Raw genomic sequence first — 11,384 nt, forward strand, 5'->3', positions numbered from 1 at the left:
CAAGGCAGTTGCAGGACCATCGGGTGTAGGCTAGGGACCACACACCCCCCTTCATTAACCATAATCACCAGCCCATGTCAGAAAGGACTGGCCCCCACACAGTCCCTTTGGTGTGAGGGGTAGGGGGGAAAGGCGTTCCTCTGGTTCCAGAGCTGGGTCTGAAAAGGCTGCGGTGTCTTCCTTACTTCAATCACCCCACACACCACATAATAAAAACTCCTTGTTCTACAGAGGAAGGAAATAAAACCAAAGAGAAGGGACTTTTCCAGTGTCACAGCCCTTGCAGAGCAGGGCTGAGGTTCCAACCCCAGCTATTCTTCTGCCACCACAGCCCAGATATTGAATTTTAGCCCCATTCTTCCAATGCCAGGAATATTTTCTGATTTACACCTGTTCTGGGCCTACTACCTCCAGGAAACCTAAAGGCCTTGGGTTCAAGCAATCCAGGTGGGAAAATCGGTTTTTATGGTGAATTCATTTCAGAGATGATCTTCCTTTGTAAACAGTTTCTTTCGCAGTGAAAGGTTCACAGGAGGATTCCTATGAGGACCAGCCCTCTCAGTGCATCTAAAATGGGACTTTGCTCCCCAGGATTCAGTTCACACTCCCTTTTTCAGGCACCTACTACCGATGGGACAGACTTTGGAGTCTGGACTCGATGTGTGTTCCAGCCATAGGACAGCATGTAAGCTAAGAAGTAATACCGTCACAGATCTCTTGGCTGCACTCTGCTGCTGTGTCAACTTTCTCAGTCTTGCTCTCCTGATAGATACAGTGGTAAGCACAGTGACTCTGTCATGTGATCTTGGGCAAGTTATTTCTCTCTGAGCCTCACCTTCCTCCTTTTTGCCAAACGCTAAGCCTTTCACCTAAAACCAGACCACCTTATTACTCCAGAGGAGAGAGGGCTGAATGCAAAGAAAATGAGTCAAATTCTTGGATCCTGATTTGCAAAATGGACTCTTGAAACCCAAAGTTTTTAAGAGCAAGAAAAGTTTTTTGGAGCACTGAAAGCCCAAGAGGCTGAAAGACTCCGATCTTAAATTTTATACCAGCAACGGCGGAGTTAGGAAGAAGGTATGATGATGCCAGAGCCAGATTTCCAAAGGATTGAGGGTGGGGGGAAAATGAGGCAGAGAAGAAAGCACTGCAGTTAACTACGGGGCTGGGTCTCTGAGAAGGGTCTCTCTCTCCCAGGGATATGGAGAGATTAGGACTCCTAAAAAGGTTTAGGGGCTTTTCTGGGAGAATTTGTTCTTTGGTCTGTGAGTAAGGTGAAAGTCTAAAGTCTCACGATGAGAAGGTATGACAGCTTTCAAGTAGAAATGACAGCTGGATGTGCCTGGGCAGGTGGACCTGGGAGCATCTCAGGCTCATGCCTAATGTGTGAGGATCCCAAAGAGCATCAAAATATGTCCTGAGGCCCTAACATATCATAGAACTTGCTCAAAGGGGGTGCTTGGCCAGAAAGGGGCTTCTGGGACGTAATAAAGAGAGCACTAGAGCAGATGAACCAAGGCAGTCCAACTCAGAGACCATGGCACAAACGCAGACACTGCACAGTAAAAACCAAGGATGACAACTCACAACCTGGTAGCAGGGAGGCCTGCCTGCCTCCCTGAGCAGTAGAGGAAGATGGACGACGACCAAGGACCAGACAACCTCCAGCCCCCTCAACCTCCCACTCCATGCCATGACCACCTAAGCTCTGTAGAATGTAGCTGTGACCCCTGGCTAGCAGAAGAGGGACAGAACCCTCAACTTGACTGAACATACCCCTGAAATGACTGAGTGGTCACACACTCACCTGACTGAATTCACCAGGAAGTGACCAGATTATATTTTTGCTATCAAATGGAAATAGGTACTATAGAAAGTAGGAAAATAAGAAAGCTATCGTTTTGGCAGACCTGAGTTTTCTGACTTTAACATTTCATACGGCGATGGGAGCACAAGAATCATGCAGACCTGCTGCTGCCACTTGCTGCTCACCTGGGTGGGAGGTGTGGCTTCCCCTCTCCAGCCTCAGTCTCTTTGTCTATGGAATGGGGCACATAGCAGACCAACCTCACCGGATTTGGGTGAAAACTCATATTTTCGTCACCAGAGTGGTTAAAATAAGACAGGGACAATACCAAGTGTCGAGAAGGATGTGGAACAATTGGGACCCTCACACTTTGCTGGTGGAAATGCACATTGACACACTTCAAAAAATTGCCAGTGTTGGGGTGGCCAGTTAGCTCAGTTGGTTAGAGCGTGGTGTTGGTAGCACCAAGGTTGCCAGCTCGATCCCCACATGGGTCACTGTGAGCTGTGCCCTCCTTAAAATAAAGAAATAAAATAAAATGGACAAGAATGCCACACAAAAAAAGAAAGTTAAAAAAAATAATTGCCAGTGTCTACCACAGCTAAATATACGTATAACAATGTCTCAGGAATTCCAATTCCAGGCAAATACCCAACAGGAATAAATCCTATGTCCACCAAAAGATATGTTTAAGAATGTTCACTGCAACTTTATTCATAAGAGAAAAGAACCTAGAAATAATAAATCCATTAACTGTAAAATGAAAAAGTAAACTGTTGTATAGTCACACAATGAAACAGTAAATAGCAATGAAAAAGAAAGAACACCGTGAATGAATCTCACAGACATAATGTTAAGCAAAAGAAGTTAGACACAAGAGTACTTATTGTATGAGTCCACTGAAATGAAGACCAAAAACAGGCCAAAACTAATCTGGGTTGGAGAAGATAGAATAATAGGTACCTTTGGCAGGGAGGCAGGTATTCATGAGGGAAGCTTCTGGATGCTAGAAATTTTCTATCGTGATCCAGGTTGTAGTTTCATAGGTGTATGAGTATGCATATATACAAAATGACTGAGCTATAATCACATTTCTGTACTGAATGTATAACTCAATTTTTAAAAAGGGTGGCTGAAAATGTGAAAATGTATGTTGCCATTCTTAGCATGGTGCCAGTATCAGTTCCTGAAGGAACTTTGATCCCGGTAGCCTTCCCTTCACATGGTTGCTCAACCCTCATAGCCAAGGCTGGAGAAGTAATGGTAGATGTTGGGAGAGAAAGTGAGGGTTGTAGCAAGTCTCCTGTGCCTGGGGAGGACTTATCTGTCCAGGGCCCAGGAGTCCATCTGAGGCCTTGGACAAAGCTGCAGAAAGGACCACTCAGCTTCCTTGCTTCTACCTCAACTAGACAGTACAGCGCCTTCCTGGGTGGGCTACGGACCCACCCATGGGAAGCTCTAGGCAGAAGTGGAACCACAGCTAAATGGTAGAAGAGGAAACTTCTTGACCTATATCTGTACCCACCACTATCAGACAACTATGGGAGCAGGCTGGGCTGGAGGGCTGCCCACGAGGCTGAGATGGGTTATGTGACCTGCCCCAGCCCATACAGCAGGGGAATGGGGAGGTGGGATTTGAACCTAGGTCTGCCTGACTCACCATAGATGAGGCCAAGATTCCCAGAAGAGCATGGCTACCCTTTGTTCCACCTCCTCTCCCAAAGGGAAAGTATATGGGGGTACTGTAGTCTCAGAGTGGCCACGCTGGCCCAGCAAAGACAGGGGGGCGGGGGGACAGGGATGGGGTTGCCCTGCAGTCTGGTCCTGGTCAATTCCCCAGAACTTCCAGCACTGATTGGCTCCGGCCAGCAGATGGCGCCAGAGGGCCAGATGGCCATCCAAAGAGCCTGCCCGCTCCCTGAGATGCTTCCAGAAGCTGCCCTCTCTTCTCTCCAGGTCCTAGACGCTGGTCCAGAGCCCTAGTCAGGCCATGGGAGGCTGAATGCCAGTGCAGCTTGATCACACACCCACAATTTGACCCTGGACGTAGCCTCCGCCCCCGTGGGCCAGTCTCCCTCTGTGAAATCAAGTTCACACACAGCAATCAAGTCCTGGCAGCAGGGGCCAAGTAGGCTTCTTGTCAGGAGCAGGACAGTGCAGAGTGCATCAACGGCTCTTTTGCAGATGACAAAACCATGACAGGCATAACCTACCATCTCTTGCTATGTCCTCTCACCTGTCTGCTCCTAGGGGTTCCCAGAGGACCCCAGCACCAACATGGCATCTGGAACCAGCACACTGGGACAAAGACCAAGAGAGAGGGGCGATCTGCCTGAAAGATCCGTGGCCCAACCTGCCAGCTGCCCGCCCATGGAGCTCCAGGCCAGGCCCTGAGATGCTGAACATTCCAGGAGCCGGACTTGAGGAGACATCAGTGAGGTGCAGGTAAGTGTGATTTGGGTGAGTATATCTTATAAACCAAGTGAATGTTGAATGCCCAGTCAGGAAGGCTTCTCCACCAAGGGGTTGCTGGGTAGCAAGGATTTCTGTCATGCGGGGGACCCTGCTCGCTGCGCCATTTGTCGTGCAGGGTCTCAGCTCCCACTCCCCGCCCAAGAACGCAGGACACGGTGAGGCCAAACAGGAACACACACGGAGCCATAAGTAGGGGAGTCAAACCAACATATTCTCGCTGGCGGCTGGGCTGGAGACACAGGAAGCAGGATCTACATAATCTGCCTAACAGCAGTCCGCGCTTGCCAGCCACCATCTTCTTGTTAGCCCCCATTCCTTTCTGCTAACGTAGCCACAGCAGTTATATTAGTGGCCAGTGGCTCACGGGTTACAGCTGACGGCCAACTAGCCACAGCTGCTGGCATCTGATCACAGTTGATGGCCATTTACTACCCGAGCCAGCACCTTTCTATTGTGAGGCCGAGAGCCTGGAAACTGTTTTTTGGGGGGCTTTGTCCCCACAATTTCCCAAGGAGAATCTGAGTCCAGACCCAGCCATTGGCCATGTTAGTGAACTGGCTCAGAACGCTGCCAGTGTGGACTGTGCCAATCCGTCAGTCAATAAACAGTTAGTATCCTCTCTGCCCGTGTCGTAGGCAGTGGTAAACAAGACAGAAAAAGGACTTGTGCCCTCAGGGAGTTTGTCTTCTAGTGGGTTGGATGTGATAAATACAAATAAGAGAATGTTAGGCAGATGAGTACTGTGAATAAAATAAAAAAAAGAGTTGCTCTAGAAAGTGAAGGCGGGAGGGCAGGGACAAAGTACATGTAAGCAGAAACCTGCTGCAGGTGGCACCAGCCATGGAAAGAGGTGGGAGAAGCATTCAAGCAGAGCGTGTGCAAAGGCTCTAAGGTAAGAATGAGCTTGGTATGTTCCAGAAACAGCAAGGTCAGCATCGTTAGAACTGAATGAGTGGGGGAGAGTAAAGAGATGAAGGCAGAGAAGCAGGTACAGACCAAATCATGACGAGCTTTGAAGAGAGGCCATCATAAGAAAGCTGGATTTTATTCTATTTGTATTTTGCAACCTCAGGAGATGGAGGGTAAGCCCCAAGTGGCGTGATCTGACCTACAGTTTAGAAAGATCCCTTGTAACTGTGGAGAATGGACTGTAATGGGGAAGTAGTAAGATCTTTCAGGAGGCTTGAACTAGAGCAGGGGCAGTGGAGAAGAGATGTATCTCGAGGTGTAGCCAATGAACTACATGTGGAGATAACTGCATGAATGGTGGTACCAATTACTGAGAAGGGGAACACGTGGAGTCGGGTGGGAGATCAGGAATTCGAGATGCATGTTAGACACTTGAGTCCTATCAAGGTGGCAGTTGGATATGTACCTTTGGTGTTTGGGAGAAGTTAGGCCAAGGATACTAATTTGGGACTCTTCAGCACAAAGAGGGGACTAGATGGTATCACCCAGGTAGAGGAGAGACAGAGAACTAACCATTGGGTCACCCTAACATTTAAAGGACAGGAAGAATTAGCAAAGGAACTTGGGAAGCAGCAAAAAGATAAAAGGAAGACAAGCAAATCTAGTGTAGTGGTAGACAAGGAAAGAAATTATTTCCAGGAAATTGTTTTGGTCAACTGCTTCAAGTGCTTAAAAACTAGAACTTTAAAGTCAGAAAAATATCTACTGTAATTGGCAATGTGAAAATAACCTTGATAAAGCCAATTATTTCAGTGGAGTGGTTCAGTGAGAATGTAATACTAGAAGATGGACAGAGAACAACTGTTCTTTCAGAGAGTTTTACTAAGAGCATAGAAAAGGGGCAGACACTTAAGGGGGCTGAGGTCAAAGGAGTTTGTTTTTAGGATTAAAGATACTGGAGCTATATTTGCATGCTATTGGGAATAATCCAGATGAGGAGGTCGACGTTACAGGTACAGCTGCAGGAAGGTTGGTTGAAGTGTAGCAGGAAGAAGAATTAGATCTTTTCTGATTGTACTCTGAAGTATTAATAGGCAAGGTCATCAGAGTTCTAGAGTCCTTGAGGAGAGTTGCTGGCAATTCGAGACCAGGTGAATCTGTCCTTTTGAAGCCTGAGAAGGAATCTCAGGAAGTGGGGGAACTATATGGCAGTTAAGTATGGTCACTTTGACATTTGTATGTCAATAGCCAGGACACTTGTGTCAATGTCTGTAGTGATGCCCTGTTGTTCAGGGGCAGGCATCAGGTTCTGGCCAGAAAATCCCAGCCAGGACCACAGATTCCCATCCAGCAGCTGCCCTCCTGCTGTCCCGGACCTCCTGAACCCAGCAGCTGAACGAAATCTCTGGGGATGTTGTCGAGTCACGGGAAGTGCTGCTCTACAAACTGTACTTCAGTTTCCCCTTTTAAAATGTCATCTTGTTATAGTGTCTAATACAGACAAGTGAAAAGGTCTTAGCTCAATGTCACCTTTGCTTTTAAATGCAAAGGCTGGGTCCTGCTGAACCGACACCAGGCCAAGCAACAGATGGACGCAGGACTTGGGTCTGTCAATTCACCCACCTACCACTTGCCCCACTCCCTCACCAGGAACCAAGATGAGAGCCAAAGCAGAGCCTGGATTCTGCCAGATTGGTGAGGGTGGGAAAGGCTTTCTGTACAAGATGTAGGCACAGAACCCGATATTGGTAAAGGTCTTCAGAAATGTGGGGGAGATGGTCAGGTGAAGGGCTAGCATGAGATTCCATTTACTATCCTTGTTAAAGCCTGAACAGCCAACTAGTTTCTAATAGTTTTGTACAGAATACCAGTTTACTAAAGAGGCTAAAAAAACCAAAGTTATTCTTCAGCTACAAGAATACTCCAAAACCAACTGGGCTTTCAGGGAGAAAAGAAGTTATTTCACTTAGCTAGAACAGAGGGAGGTAGGGGTATGGTAAAATAGCACAGAGGATGTTTAGAGCAGTGACAACTCTGTATAATGGTGGACACATGTGATTACACGTGTTCAAACCCTAAAATGCTCACCAAGTTAACCCCAATGCAAACTGTGGACTCTGGGTGATCATATCCATGTAGGTTCATCAGTTTTAACAAATGTACCATTCTGGTAGGGGATTGGCTGTGCATATGTGGGGCCAGGGGCCATATGGGAAATCTCTACCTTCTCAATTTTGCTGTGAAACCAAAACTCTAAAAATAAGTTGGGATGATGCGGTGTTCCACTCCATATATACCTCCTTAAAAGAAATCTAATACATCTGTCAATCCAAGTCCACTGTGAAAGTTCCTTTATCCTCAGAAACACTACGTAGTTAGACTGTGGTGGCAGGCGCTGAGTTGAAAATCATTCTCTTTATCAGCTTCCGCCTCTTTCGTAACTGGCTCATATAAATAAATCTGGACATGCAGTGACCAGGACACTTGACTTGATCCAACTCAAGAGAACCAGTGTGCAAACCTTCCTCACCATACACACTTGACTTCCTGAAGCAAGCAGCGGGCGAGCGCGCGTGCACATTGGCTTCTCTAGCCCCAAAAGCCGTGTAGGTTCCTGCCCACCCTTTGAAGGCCACTAAATACAAATTTCAGCAAACAAGAGAACTCTACTGCTTTCCACAAGTTAGGGACTCTGGGGTCAGATAGGCTGAACAGCATTAACTTCCTTCCCCTTCTAAACTGTTGAGACAACTCAATAAAATCATCCATGTAAAATGCTTGGCACATTGGACATGCTCGATGTTAGACATTATTCACTATTAGCTATTTCTGCCATTTTCAAGTACTAACATCCAATACGTATTACTCTCCCAGTCACTCTGAATTGTTAAACCCTTTACTGTAATGGTTATTTCAGCATTGCCCCTCATTCACAAATGCCGAGTGCACCAGAACCCTAAACTAGCTCAGTGTCAGCTGCTGCTTTCAGGACCGCAACGTCGAAATTATGTATTTCAGAAGCATCAAATCACTTCCTCTGCACTTTAAGCTACCTCATCACGTAGCCATCTGCCCTGTAGGTTGATAGCAGACAGGTCCAAGTAATTCTAAGAAGTGGTTTAACAAATAATCTTGTGAAAATCCAAGTCATCTATCTACGTTCCCAGCCCTACTTTAAAAATCTTGGCTTCTGATTTTCTAGAGTAGGGTTATTTTGCCTAGGATCTAAGGTCAAGTAGGAAAAACCCCAGGGCCTCCGCAATCATTAAAATTCTGTTTTAAGGAAGTCCAGAACCAAAGACAAAATACTGGCACTAAGCAGAGGCCATAACCAGGTCTCTCAGCACTGACCATTTCAGAGGTCACGAGAGCTATTGCACTGCCACCTTAAAAATCTTGCTTCATATTTGAATGTCTATCTCCTCAACTCTTTACAACCAGCTCCAGTGTGGCTATGGGGAAGTAGTCAGCTGGGGCTTATGTTTCTTTGGGGTATACTTTTAGTCACAGATCACTGAAAGGATTGAAGTAAAAATGGTAGTTTTATTTGAACCAAGGTAGAAATTAATCACACTTCTTTTGCACGTCGTGTTGGGGAAACAAAGAGTTCTCAAGACCACATACATTCCCCTCCCACTCCTCTACCTGCTGGGGGCTGCAGCCTAACACTGCACTGTCATCTCTTTGATCACAGCCCATACTGTCCGTTAAACACTAAATAGACTTTCCCAATGACAATACTCTGGATGGCTGAGGCTATCTCAAGAGACATTCCAAGAGGTCCAAGTAGCAAAATGAGCTACATGAAGTGGTTTGTTGCATTAGCAGCATTTTTTAGGCAGAGAAACCCTAAGAGCCAGATACTTATCCTAAAACTGTTGAAAATACAACTATGTACAATTAAACTTCAGCCATGAGAATCTGTGGTTTGCCCTAAAACAAACAAACAGATAGTCTTTCTTTAGCATTCCATCACTAGCTATAATTATCTCCTCTTTTAGCTCCTGGAAGAGGAATTCTGGTCCAGGTATGACAAGAGATACAAATCTGGGGTTTGCTGCCCAGTCTACTTACTCTTAGTTATCATTGATCTTTGTATATTCTACTTGCAAGAAAACTGTACATTATAAATATCCATAATCCACCTTTTCCTTCCCTCGAATTTACACACCAGCTGATAAATGAACATTGTAACCCATTTGCAGGATTGCACTGAGACTGCAAGCCACAGTGCCACTTCAGCAACATATCACTTTTGTGGCAGTACCCATGCAATTAATTAAATATATACAATAAAAGCAGAAATAAAATGTACTTATAGTCCTAAGACAGAAGGCTTAAAAACAATAATTGAAACAAAGACAGAGATCATCAGTCACGTCCAAATAAAACATCTACAACCTACACAAGGTTATTCAATAGAATAAATGTATTACTGTGAAGGGAAAAAAACCAAGTTTAAAAAGCTAGAAATATGTCAAAGAATGTATAAGAAAAGATTAAGGCTCTAATGAAAAAAAATTTAGCTCACAGGAACAGAATCCACCTCTAAATAAACAAGCCTATTACTAAACTTTAAGGCCCATTTCTAGGAACACATTATGGTTGAAATTAAGGGACTGCTTATACAGGACAGGTAAAAGTCACTATTGAAACAAAGAGTCACACGGTGTATCTTAATTATTTACTGAAACCCCAACTGTCATTATCACCACAAAACCCAATTTTCTTAAATCTGTAGTTGGAAAACTGAGCAGTTCTTAAATCAAGAATTAAAATCGCTTGGGAAATCTGAAAATACCTATGCCTGGGCCCTCCTCCAAACAATTTAAATCAAAACCTCTGTGGGCATCAAGGCTGAGAACCACAGATATAACCCTTCGTTTCTTACTAAGCTAAAGCTAAGTCTTTCTGAAAAATAATCTAACAGTGACAGGTAACACTTCCATTTAAAACACACCTACTGCAACCGAGAAAAAAAGTCATTGATGTTTGCTGAGGATATTCAACTTAAGAAATGAGCACATCACTTTACCAATTCATTTTACCCGTAAGTTCCAAAGCAAACTTCTGCAAATCCCCAGTATACTCAAAATACGCATTTTTAGTGAAGTCTTTATCTTTTCCTTGAATAATATTTTAAAAAGTTTATTATGAATATCCTGTTTTAATGTTACTAACTGAAGAATCAACGACAGCAATTATATATTTTTAAAGGAAATTACTACACTTACTAACACATTTTCTTTACCCATTTCATAATCAGGTAGGTTACTAACACTTTCTAATTTTGATGGCTGAAGACCAGACATTCTCGACAATTAGACAATTAGTTTAAACTCCGATAATCATTCTAAATCCAAGCCATGCTGGCCACAACCCTGCTTATGACACAAGATTTACTTTATAAAGAACATGTACCTGGATGACACTACATGTCAATAACAAAATGTGCATTTTCCTTAGTCAATTCTGGTATCACAGGACCTGAAAAAAACAGCTGCTTGATATCTAGATCACTTGGACAGAGTGAAAACTACAGTACATTGATAAAATATTTGTTCAGAGAGGACATAAAGTGACAATGTAAAAGAGAGCTAGAGAGATGTATTTCTTGTGAAAGTATGAAACCACAAAGTGAAATGGAGATATGTAGAAAAACCGAGGGCTTTTTGCTTTGGACAACCAACTCTACAAGCCATCAAAAATCCTGTCAATTAGATCAGAGAAGAGGTAAAAAGCAGGCCATTAAAAAAATATATATATATAGTGAGTGTGTATCTCCCAGCAGGAACTTAGAAAAGAGAAATGCAAACGCTCCCTTGTGAGTCCCCAATTCAACACAGTACAAAGCGAAGAAAGTTTTATTACTACACTCACATAAGTAAGGATTAAATGTCCTATGGTTTGTCCAGATAGCTTAAGATGATCAAATATTACTTTCCACATGAGAATTGTTTTAACTTCCAAATCCTATTCAAAGGATAAAAGGGGGGAAACTCATTAAGTTCTTAGCACTGCCCTTCACTTCAAATTCCATTTTTGTCCTTCGGTGAATGAATGTACATGAGCACTTAGCCATGATCCGGCAATAGTTTCCTATTTTGGTTTAACTAGTATCACTTAAAGAGCTTAATACAGGACAATGCTTTAACAGCTTTTGTATCTGAGACAAATTCAACCCTAGATCACA

At 44.2% G+C, this 11,384-nt stretch overlaps 1 long non-coding RNA gene across 1 annotated transcript in view; it reads left to right on the top strand.

The window, feature by feature from the left end:
- The window catches only part of LOC308491470, a 33,035-nt gene that overhangs the window by 1,639 nt on the left and 20,012 nt on the right, over positions 1-11,384 (top strand). The window contains exons 2-3 of the long non-coding RNA XR_013992357.1: positions 618-777; positions 4,058-4,252. This is a non-coding gene — a long non-coding RNA (uncharacterized lncRNA). The remainder of the gene's footprint in view (positions 1-617; positions 778-4,057; positions 4,253-11,384) is intronic.

The sequence above is a fragment of the Rhinolophus hipposideros genome (assembly GCF_964194185.1).
Source record: "Rhinolophus hipposideros genome assembly, chromosome: 23".
Taxonomy (NCBI): Eukaryota; Metazoa; Chordata; class Mammalia; order Chiroptera; family Rhinolophidae; genus Rhinolophus; species Rhinolophus hipposideros.